This window comes from Symphalangus syndactylus, chromosome 12 (genome assembly GCF_028878055.3).
Source record: "Symphalangus syndactylus isolate Jambi chromosome 12, NHGRI_mSymSyn1-v2.1_pri, whole genome shotgun sequence".
Taxonomy (NCBI): Eukaryota; Metazoa; Chordata; class Mammalia; order Primates; family Hylobatidae; genus Symphalangus; species Symphalangus syndactylus.
The window spans coordinates 7,190,936-7,203,926 of NC_072441.2; positions in this window are offsets into that span (position 1 = coordinate 7,190,936).

Here is a 12,991-nt window from a genome sequence, read left to right on the forward strand (position 1 = left end):
TATAAATATATGTGTACACTTATCAAAATAATTCACATAAAATCTCTGAATAAAATTATCTGTATGCTTTTTCTGTCAATAAAAGCAATATAGTATAATTCTTGGTAGTAAACCTGTTTGTTTTCATTCTGTTGCCTACCATGTGAGCTGCCATGTTGGTATAAAACATCGATCATTTGATATTTTACTACAGCAAATAATAGTGATCCCCACGAAATAATAAATAAATCAGTGAGTTTCACGGAAATAAGTTTTTGGATGGATCAGATAATTTGAAGTTTTTAGTTTATTCTCCATCAAGGTGAAAGAAAAAAGCTGTTAGTTTGTTCTCTATCAGGTGATCGAAGATGAAAACTAAAGTTCTCAAGGCCAGTGCATAATAATGGTGCCGTATTCTGTGCATCAATCACCATTACCAAATACCTATATTGCCAAATATTTCATGTACCGCTTTAGTGGTGATTAATCAATGTGCCATGGCACTGAAACTGAAACGAGACTTTGTAGTACAAGTGATATTCAAAGGGTTTTGAAAATTTATCAGCTCTATAGATATAGATGAAAATTTATCATCATCTATCTAGAAATCCTGTTTTTATAAATGTTACCTAGCCAAATATTGGTTTTATTTACTTAATATTTAGAAAACATGAGTTTAGTAAAAATTGTTCAGATTTTCTTAATGTAGTGTGTGAAATTACTATGTAATTATACAAGAAATATGCTACACAGCTGAATACACAAATAGGTCAGCAGAGGGAGCAAAAGGTGCCTTTCCCCTATAATCCACAGCAACATCACCTGCTCTTCTCTCTACATCATCGATGTATGTTATCTAAAGTCCTGTGCAAATGCCACCTCAACACGAGTCCCCTAGCCTTGCCTTCTTATCAGAAGCAGCTCGAAAGCCCCGATAATTCTAGAACCACTGAAAAATACACACTTGTTGCAAGGATTGAAAAGCCTCATATTGCAAATTCAGAATTCACAGTACTGAAAAAATTCATAATTTTTTAAAATTACAATACTGTGAACTATACAAAATGAATTATGCTGGGATCCGATGACTCTCTTCATTCCAGCCTATCTTATATTTTCTCATTCATTTCTCCACATAGTCACAACAACAGACTCACTATTACATTTCATTAATGGCTATTTTATAATAAATGATCTCAATAGCATTTCTGAAACCTCTGCTGTTCTGGTTTTACAGAACTCTTGAATTTTTGAATGAGTTAGTTTTTGATTGAAAAAGACCTGACTCTTATGCTTAGAAAAGCCATCATTTCTTTCTGTAAGCTTTCCGTCTTCTATAAGCTTTACATGTTCCATAAGCAAACATTCGCTGGTTTTGTGATCAAACTAGAGAGGCAAATTCAGTTAATAATAACAACGTCATTTATCATCCTCAAATCTAGTGTTATGGATAATACGATCTCCACAAGGAGACGGTTGCACGAGCGACAAGAGAAAGACAATCAACAGTCTTTTACTCATACCAAGATATGTCCACACACACTTGTTTCAACAGTCAAAGTAACGCCATATGTCCCCAGTGATGTGGGTGGGCAAAAGGAACAGTTGGCCTGCTAATGAGGGCCATATGTACACGCAGCCTATCGTACCATCCTTCTTACTTATGGTTGCTGAAAACTCAGTGGAAGAGCTTGCTCTGAGGAATGGCATGGCTGGAGGAGGAGAGGCTTCCTTAACAGCAGGAAAGGACCATTTGTTGTACAACTACTGTATCTCTGAAACTGGGAGCTAAAGATATGCATGTACGTTACTCATTCTTATTAAGAGTTCCTTACGCATCCGTAGAGTTCTTTACTCCAGTTTCACCTTCTTTCACTAAATTCTTTTGCATTTATGTGCAAAGGGATTTTGGGCCCTTTTCAAAAATTACTTTTCCTAATCAATCTTGTTAATTTGATGTTCATTTACATCGGCTTCTCTTTATTTTTAGCTTGATTTCCAGAAAAATTATACTTTCTTTGACATTGTTAAATGTTACAATATTAAAAGAAATGAAAAAGACTTAAAAACTTAGAATATTTGAATGAGGGTTTCTGGAAGGCAGAGAGAACAATAAGGCAAAAGTACTTACTGCACTACTGTTCCAAAGTAAAAGAAAAACAAAGATTTTAAAAATGATTATAGCAGCTTTGTATCTCAACCAGGGTTTCCTTTGAAATTTCTACAACTGCAAACACTATTCAGCAATTTGCACTGATTATAAAATTTATTGTTTTAAGGTCAATTGTGATACTATGATCAGATAATATAATTTACTTTACTCTTAATGGCTTCATTTTGACAACGGAGGGAGCTTTCAGGAAGGACAACGCTTCCTGCACAACAACCAGTAAAGCAGGTCACATCCATTTTCAATATAATTTTAAGAAAAATGAAGGACAAACTACTTGTGAGGCAGCAAGAATTCATTTGCATTAAATTAATTTGAACAGGGCATTTCAAGTTCTCTCTGGCAACAATGGAATAAAGGGGAAAATGAATCTATCTTATGCAATGATCCTCTTCTAGGTTACAGAAAGATTTGAAAGGCTGACATGACCATTGCTAAATTTCTTCTAGAAGTCTATGATTAGTGTCATAGATATAACTCATGAGATAAAATATTCACAAAGAATGTCTGTGAACTGCATCAATTGTGATGGAACTACTGTCTAACATCCCTTTGAAAAGTTATATTCTGCAAAGGTTAAAAAAACACCAACCTTTCGATGCTTTCTTATATGGATGAGCTTTTGTCAACAAGAACTAAGCTTCACAATTAAGCACTATGGAAGATAATGTTCTAGGTTAATTTAAACCTAACTAATCCAGGACTTGGCCTTGATAAATAATGGGTTAAATTAATATTTTTGACCCTAGCAGTGCAAATACTTTTACTTATATTTTACTAAAGCTAGTTTTGACAAATCTAAGGGTATTTAATTTATCAGTATCTGTTGTCAGATGAAAACTTCCCCATCAATACCTTCTAATGGTTCAAAAATAAACTGTTACCCCCACAGATACATTGTTTTTCCATGCGTAAGCAAGTACATTAATTTCAGGGTCTCAAGGCATAAAAGTGATATTACCACTTGTGATAGGCTGCATAATAGTCCCAAAAGATGTTCTTCACCTAATCTCCCGGCCCTGGGAATGTGCTGCCTTACACAGCCAAAGGACTTGTAGATACGATTCATTTAAGGATCTGGAGACAAGGTGATTATCCCAGATCATCCACGTGAGTCCAAAGTAATCACAGGAGTCCTTAGATGAAGTGGAGAGAAGGACTCAAAGTTAAAGGAGGAGACAGCGCGGAGACAGAAACAGAAATAAAAGCAACGCACCTTGAAAATGGAGGAATGGGGAAAAGACAATGAAGACAGGTGCCACCAGAAGCAGAAAATGCAAGAGAATGGATTCTCCCCTCAGCACCTCCAGAAGGAACCCACACTGCAGACACATTGACTTAGCCTAATTAAAGTGATTTTGGACTTCTGACCTTTGAAACTGCAAGACAATAAATATGTGTTAAGTTATGTAAATGTGTCGTAATTTGTTATAGCAGCAGTAATACAACTAATACACCACTACAATAAGCAAAGGAAATAAAGTGCAATAGTGACAAACTTAAGGGTTTCCAGGAAAGAGAAACGAAGTGGTAAACTCAATCACAGGATTATATTAGTAACTGTAGTATATGTTACTTGCTTACCCTTTCAATCACATTATTGCTGTAATTATCATTATCATCCAATCAATATGATTACACCAGTATGTATAACTTAGACATGAAAATTTTTTTCTATTTCACTCTTCCCATAATTCCATGCAGCTACCCCTAAGCAACTATGTATCTGATGAAGCTAATATTTTCAGGGAAAATCTTCCATGTTAAGCAGAAAATTTACATCTAAAATTAAATTCTTTTAAGCCAGTCTGGGGACAATACCTAGAAAATTCAAACATTACTTCTCAAGAATACCACTAGCAGTGAGTTTGTGACGCTATCTTCCACCAACTGAATCAAAATTAATTTTAAATATTTTCAAAGCAATATTTTAAAAAATCGTGTACACATTTTTTCCTCTTGGTAAAAATAAACCACTTCTCAACCATCCATTATATTTATGTTAGTTACATGAAGTCCATACATGAATTATCATACCACAAATAGAAAACTATTTAAAGAGAAAAATCTCACTTGGTGCTGACAGAATGACAGCATAAAACTGTGAAGCATGAGGAGAAAGTTGTTTGCAGTGTAAATATCTCCCTTTTCCTATCAAAGTGTGTCCTGTGATCTAGCGCTCTTCTCTCCACATGCTTAAGTACAGCAAAAGTTATAAAAACACTCATTCTAGTTTTCTATACTTTAATGGTTGTAGAACATCAGAAGAGAATTGGGAGATGGGAATGTTTTGTGCTTGACATTGCATTTGAGGGGAAAATAAAAACTTGGACATAATATGTGGGATGTCTCCACAGTAATACATGGGAGGGCAAGAAAAAAATGCTATCAAATTTCTACCATGCGCTGAGCCCCTTATATCAACAAATATCCAGCCTTTCTAATGTACTAACAACCACTCTTCATAGCAGGTATTCTATTCCCAGCTTGTAGGTAAGAAACAAAGCTTCAGAAAGGGATCTTCACCAATGTCACACAGTCAATAAAAGGCAGAACTAGGGCAAATATCAATAATAAAAATAGCAATCTAATCCTAATTGGACCTGGCACTGTTCTAAGAAGAAAATCATTAACAAAGGATTTTGAGTTACCACACTCTTAGTCTCCCCGTTTTACAAAAGAAGCAACTGGGGTAAAGTGAAGCTATGCCGTTTCTTTTCAAGCTCATATACCTAACAAGATACCACTTTAATCATGGGTCTCTGATAGATCGTGTACCTCATTTCTAGCGTTTGCTGAGATTTTTCTTATTAACCCTAAGCAAGTATTTGATCCCTGGTAAGTATGCTGTAATTTTTTCACCGCTCATTCTTATCACGGTTCTTCAAGAAAAGTACAGTTCAACACATTTGTCCTATTTGGTTACAAATTTTGAAATTCAAAATATGTATCACACTAAGCTGTTAGCTCCATTTGGAATTTTAAAAAACTAAATTTTTCACTCAGTTAAAAAAAATTGCATTGTTTACTCCCATATCTACAATATAGCTTATAAGTGTATATTTGTATTGAAAACATAATTTTCTACAACTTTTATAATATTTAAATATTATTTAAGGTTTTAATAATATTTAAATATTTAAATAATACATTTAAAAACATAGTTCAACAAGTCCGAATAATCCATCACTTACTTATGACAGAATATTTGTTCAGTATCTTCTGTTTGTTCACTCTTGTGTAATATATCCTATTTTAAGAATCAAAAACTTCTCTTAATGTCAACACTACAGCCTCTTCACAATTCCTACTTATTCCTAATTACCCTTCAGGAGCAAATAAAATGAATTTATCCCAAATTTCTTTGCTTTGAAACAACTTCAGTGAAAATGGTGGTTGTCAACCATATCTACCATTCATATATCCCATTGTTTTCTGCATTAAATTTCATCTAATACTCCTTATGCCATCAGTGTCACTACAAAGGGGGACAGGGGATGAATCTCATCATGAACAAAGGTATATGCACTAGATCTTAGGATGTTCAATCATTTCATTACTCTATTATGTCCCATCTGAACTACTCATATTAAAATGAGCAACTATATGAACACGGTACTTTTAAGAAAGGATGTTCAAAAATTAATTCATATCTTGTACAAATTGGTATCCAAGAAATCATGACCTAATAGGCATCACATATGTGAATGAAAAAATTCACTTTCAGCAATGAATGTTGATGACACTCCTTTAGCAAGAGTTGTACCGAGCTACCCACAACTCCTCAGCACTCACTATTCTCATACATGCGGTCGGACAATGTCCAAGGGTGCAGTGATTCTGTCCAGAGGCTTTTCTGGGCCGTTAGAGCTGTCTCAGCCTGTGTACAGGGTTATACAGACACTCTAGGGCATTCATGACTCTGATCACTGGAGCAGCCCTGTACTAACTGCAAATTTATGGAGGAAACTTTCAAGTCCTCTTGCCCCCCAGTTGGGGTAACTCTGTTACCTATTTCATGTGGTCTCAGTTCTCCAACAAAAATGATCTCGGCCTGCTCATCTTACTTCCATTTCACTACATGGCATAACTAGAAGTTGACTAGGTATTCTGCTTTAATGTATATGCAAAGCCCTCTTGTTCAGGAATGTTTGTAGAATAATATTTCTAAATTAGGAATACAATTGGTCTTGTTCTTTCCTGAGGGATAAAATGTCATCTCTCTTCTTCTCTCCCTCTCTCCTTTCTTCCTAACTCAGCTAACCCTCTATCTGAAAGAATTACAAAGGAAGAAATCTAGGGCATTGTTTAGCATTCTCAGGAGGATTGGAAATGTTGGAATGACAGCGAGTATCACACATACACTGCTTGAAGTATTTTGTAGGATCCAAGGGAAGAGAAAATTTTGACATTCCAGAAAATTTAAGTCATCCTTTTAATATCAGGACCAGAAAGAAACAGGTCACACGGGCAAGAGCCATAAAACTAATTATCTTGACTCTTTCCAGAATACCTGAGCTATAAATGTACAGGGAATCCTGTAATCAGATGCAAAGTTGTGTATAATATACTTAGTTCCCAAATGTAACTAGGAATTTTATGTATATAATGTGAAAAATCGTTCCAAAGTATTTGAGACTCCAAAAACTTTCCTAGCTAGCATTCAATATTCTTGCTTAACTTCTCCTTATACCCCTAACTGTATTGAGCATGCATAGACACACAAAAGCTAGGATCAACTATTACCGCTTAAGAAAGAAAAGGAGGAAAAAGGCTGTATTATAGGGATTTAGTTTTCTTCCTCAACTCTTGAAGAAGCCTATTTGTATCAGCCCGTGTCAGACAACAAAGTACTTATCAATAAAGTTTTATGAATGTGGTCACATATGAAATATAAGAGCATTCAGTTTCTACCTCTCCTTTTCTCATAAATCCTACATCAGATAGACATTAGCTATATCTGCCAATGTTTCCACGGAATCTTAAAGACTATTCACTGCAAAGCTGGCAGTGTAGCCTGAAAGCAAGTTATGTCTGCGTTGCAACTTCACACTAAGTGGTTTAAAAATACAACTAAATGTGGCCTGTCTTTATCTTGATTATAAGACATAAATTATCCCAAGAATATTCTTAGTAAAAATTGGGTCTCCCGGTCAAGCCACTTCTATTAAGAAGGACACAGGTCAGTTTTTAGGAGTTTAGGTGTTATTTGGAAGTTAGGAGCATCTAAATATGGAATATAACTCCATTAAATTATAGTATATTTTATATCAAAGAGAAACGACAAAAATAAGAAATGTTTTAAGTATTTTTTCGTATAGCGTGTTCATATATAATTACTTCAGTAGTCTCAATGTAGTCATGCAATTGTTTGGGTAAAGAACTAAACTTGAAGTTAAATAGCATAGGTCTGAATTCTTATGGTTTATAACATTCATATATTTTATATGTTCCAGAATAATATGTAATTTCTAAGTTTATAACATAATAATTACAGAAATCTAGGTAAAGTAATACTTCTGTGACACAGTCTCTTCATCTACAAAATGGAATATTGCTTTTCTCCTTAAATTTATATTAAAAATTGGAGAAGTAATATATGTGAAAGAACCTTACATTAAATATGCAAGTTTTATTTGTTGAATTCAAACAGTCATTAAAGAACAAAATAAAACATTACATTTGGATTAACAAAGTAGATACATATATCTCAATCTGAGAAACCTTTAAGCTCTCTTGACCATAAAATGACATTGGATCCTATAAGAGAGTTTGGTAAATATTTGAAAGATATTTCAATTTCACACCTAAATGTTGATTCTGACATTTATTTCCTAAACTTATCATTTGTATACTTACCTGCTATTAAATCCACAGGGGTCATGTCACTAACTGTATGCCCACCGATTTTATTGACAGGTATTCAGCAAGGCCCACAAAGTAAGTATTGAATTTTTTTAAAAAACAGACCCAAAACACCTAAAAGCAAAACACTTAGTAAATTCTTATAATCATGAAGATCACAAATTAGTGCTATTAGTAAGAAAGAAACTTCTAAACCAAATAAAGTCCTAATACCTCCAACGAATTTTGTCTCTCTGATACACACACACACGATTAAAAAAAAAATGAAGGAAATGTAAAAAAATAAATAAATGAAGGAAGTTCTGTGGGAAATGTCCATAATTTCATGCCCAGAATTTCCCTATCAATCTCTTTCCCCAAAGTTCTTCCGAGAAAATAAAGTTGCCTTTCTCTCAACGTTAACTCATCACTTTTCTCATAGCATTTTCAAAAGAAATATTTCCTGTCAGCCGGCCACTTAAACTTTGTGCTGTTAAAGAAATCCAAAAAGGTATCAATTTTGCAACAAAGGATAAAGAGGAGACGAAGTGAACCAACATGGCTTTTAAGCTAAATTGCCGTCACCTGTCACAGGTTGTCTAGCGAGCCTCAAGTTCCCTCTAATAAGCTTATGGAGGGTGCGGAGCAAAGGCACCTCAAGGTGCTCTGCGGGTTTTCCCCTGGTAAATTAGGCTGAAAGGAAAAGAGTCCCACCCCCCACCCCCAAACTTGGAGACCAGGGCTGCCCTGCCGAATGCTGTGCCCAGACCTCCTACTTCCACGCCCTTCCAGTCCTTTCCTCGGCTTGGAAAATTGGGCATGAGGCAAGCAAAAGGAAGGACAGAAGGCCAAAACGGGCATCCGGGAAGCCAAATTTCTGTCTCAAAAGCTCGTCTAGAAACGCGTACATAGCGCGTGCCTTGCGGACATCTCCTAAAACCCCGTTCACTGAAGCTAATTCCTCCCGAACGCCCCCACGCTGGCTGAGGATCGCAACCGCCCATCCGCCCCTCCAGCCTGTGCAGCCGCCCCCAAAACCTCCCGTGAATCGGGAAATGTCAAGGCAGCAGCGCTTGGGGAGCCGAGCAGCCTCGCCAGTTCCAAGTCTCTGGTTCGAGACCCCTCGCTTCGCCTCTTTGGGGAACTCACCTGGAGTCAGGTTTAGATGGCAGCCTCCACCCAGGGGACCGGGAAGCGGCCCCGGGAAGCGCCGCCGCGTCCTGTGAATAACGAGCACAGCGCAGCGGAGCAGCTCCCCCTGGACTGGCCGCTCCCCGATTCCTCCCGCTCTGTCCGGGAACCGTCCCTCCGTTCTTTCCTCTCCCTCCCCTGCCTGCAGCCGCCGCGCTCCCTCCTCCTGCTGGCGGCTCAGGGCTGTGCTTCCGCCTCCCTCCTGCGGGCGCACGAGCTGCCCGCGCTGCTAATGAGCAGGCTCCAGGCTCCGCCCGGCCAGGGGTGCGCACACACCCCACGCCGGAGACGAGCTCCCGGGAGCGGAGCTATGGATACGCCTGGTGCGGCCGCTGGAGAAATGAACTGGAGGAGGCATCCAGCATCTCACACTTTCTGGCCACTCAGCTTAACTAAGCCATAACCCCAGACTTCTTCCTAAATCTCCAGTAATTTACAGGTGCTGAAAAGTCAATGAGGGGTTTGAGCACAATCTGTGTTAACAGTATTGCCAGTATAGACATGCTAATCTGGCTAGATTCTAGGGATGAAATGTTCAAGGGACGGTATATGATTCTTTCTGGTGGTTATTTTGACATATTTTGGCTATACTTACAGATCTGTAAAATAAACCAGCAATCTTCTAATCATGACAACACAGATTCCTAATTGAAGGCAGCTGATACTTATTAAATACCAGGCTCTGTTTAATAGGCTCTTCTTTCCCAGCTGATCTTTACTACAATTCTGTGAGCACTACTAGCACCCCTATTCTATATTTTAAGAATTTGGGTTTAACTTTTAAAACAAGACGGTCTTAAAACAAGACTAAGGATCATGTCCAACCTTGCAGAGATTCTAAGTTTCTGAGCCTAAATAATAACTGAAATCTGTAGCTCCCACAACCCATAGCCTGTGTATAATGTGTTGCAGCATCTTGGATGGTACTGTGTAACTGAACCAACAAAGATAATAGGACCATCAGCAAATACACACCACGAGACTAATGAATACCTAGAATCCTAGTGAGACTTGTAAATAGTCAAGCACCCTAAGTAACAATAGTTCAAGTGCATGCTAAACATGGTGATTACTTATAAAAGAACAGCAACCAGTATGAGTGAAGACAGGCAAATAATGTTCAAAATGTTCAGAATCAATGTCCAGCCACTTATGAGTTGAATTCCCCACTCTAAAAAGGAGGCCAGATGTGATGTATTCTAAGAAGTCTACAATGGGCGTGGTCTTTTCGCAACCAAAAAGGGCTTTTTAAACACTTATTTCCCATTAAGAATATGCAATAGCTAATTAATATTAAATCTGAAAATCAGTGATAATTTATTTCAACTAACCTTACATGAAAAAATCATTACTCATTCAAGCTTTTAGAATTAGATTAAATAGCATTGAGTATCAAATTTACTTCAACCCATAGAAATAATAGACAGTTAATTAATAAAGTAAGTAATTTAATTAACTTTACTTTTGTGTCATGATGTATTTTTCCTTAGGAAAAGGATAAGACATTTTTTCCATGTTATAAAATACTAGAATATGACTCTTATATTTTTCTTCATGAAGATTAAAGAATTAATAAAATAAGTACAGACATATTGTCAACAAATCTATCCAGATCATTCATTCTCCACTCAAGAAATTATGCTAGGCAAGCTTTATTTCTCCATATGTACGAGGCAATTCAGAGGTCAAAAATTTGAAAACACTTCAATGAACATCAACCATTAATTAACTAAGAGTAGATTTTATTTATAAACAACTTTAAAAGACTATAAAAAAGGTATAACAAACTTCTACTTTATCAGTACTGCTACTCCTGTTGAACACAAAGATATATAATTATAGTTTTCTCCCTATTTAAAATATTTATTGATTCTGGCATAATAATGTCATACTCATCCCTCAATAATCAGTGTACATGGAACCAGAAATCTTTTCTTTCACCTAGTCAATTTAAGTATTTCTGTGTTTTGCATGTTAACACTCTATTTATTCTGTGTTTCTAGTGCTTATCCTCAAAATTTTTATAGTTCCGTTCACATATGAATTCTACCAATCAGCACTATATATAAATAATGCAACGTATAAAATGTGTTAAATAAATGGATGTAAGATTTATGCTAAATTTTTCACATAGTAAGTACTTCAAAACCCTTATTATTTTTCCTTAAGCTTTTATGTGCATATATTTTATCTCTCCAACTAAAGAATAAACTTCTAAATAAGAAGAGTTTTGTCTATAAATTTTACGCATTTTAATACATTATTAATCTAAAACCTTGGACTAGAGTTTGGAATTCTTTTATGTATTCATTTATTGATTCAAAAAATAGGTGTCCATGCCATTTTTTCTAAACCTTGTGCAAGATGTAGGGTATACAATGATGTCCAGACTTTAGAGTCCTTGACCTCATGGCGTTTAAAGTGCAGTAATGTACAGTAATTTTAAAATCTATTTATTATTATTTAAAACAATCAATGAATACATTCTTGTCGAAAATAACTGAAAAGTCTGTCTGAATTCCCTGGCCAAGGCCAAAACATGAAAGCAAAAGAGCTGCCTGAAAACAGTGCAAGCCACTCTCCAGAGGGTTTCTCTGTTGTAGCAGCACATCGCATTATGGAAATAATGAGAAAAATTAGTAACTGTGCAAACGACAACACATATGCATCTTTGTGGTTTCTGACCTTTTAGCATCGTCGAAGCAAGACCACAAACCTTTCAACACCAGGCGTGGTATTAATCTTGCACAGAATATAATGTTTTCACATATTTTATTCTGATTTCCTACAAAGTAATTTCAATTTCTAGCTAAAGCTAATGGATTTTTCTAGTGAAAACATTGTGTACCGAATGACTTTCCAGTGAGATCCGCGTACCATGCGCCATTTTCATGTTCGTGCTCATTTCTCTGAAGTCTGTTTGCCTTTAATTCACCATAATGAAATTCCTTGTGTACTTTTATTGGCAACCATTGCATAGTGACACTTGCATCCAAATGTAATTCCATTTGAGCTTGGCAGTGTTTGCTTTTTTATCAGAAGAGGAAAGTTAGAGGGAACAAGGGGCAAAGATGTGTGTAAGAATATCTGAGGGACCATCACAGCATCATCACAAATTCAAGATTTTTTTGAAACATTAGACAAGGGACTCACAGCCATGCCCTGGGATGGCTGAAACACTTCACAACCTGCTCATGTTTATGACCAAAATCATCACCTAAAATGAATTCAATGTGTCAATATCATAATATTGTTTGTGTATAAGTAATCATGAAGCAGTTAGGGAAGGGAGTATAATCTAGTAAGAAATTGGAACAAAAAGTGTTAGACAAAATTCAAGAAGATTTAAAAGAAGAAAATTAACCTGTCTGATCTGAACAGAATTGGAAAAGCACATCAATCATAGCTCTATACATTGACCATAGACTTAAAGCATAACATAAAAATAAAGAAGGCAGATAACTCAGGAAAACATTTCTATTAAATCTACTCCGTAAAGTTTTCCCATACTTTTATTTTACTAACAGGAGCATACATTTAAATCTGACAAAATCATATATATTTTGTTGATTCAATTTGTAGCAGATAGAGGAGCATGTCCCAGTGCTATGACAGTGAGTTGTCACTATAACATACCACTGCTTTACATCTTACCCACAGGCTAAAATGTTTACCCCTAGAGTCGTGACTTTGTATATGACAGGAGATTGCTACTAAAAGTAAATATATTTGGCTGAAGGGTAGATACAACTTTAGGCCATTATATCATTCACTAAAATTTAGCTGGCATTTACATATTTACCTGCT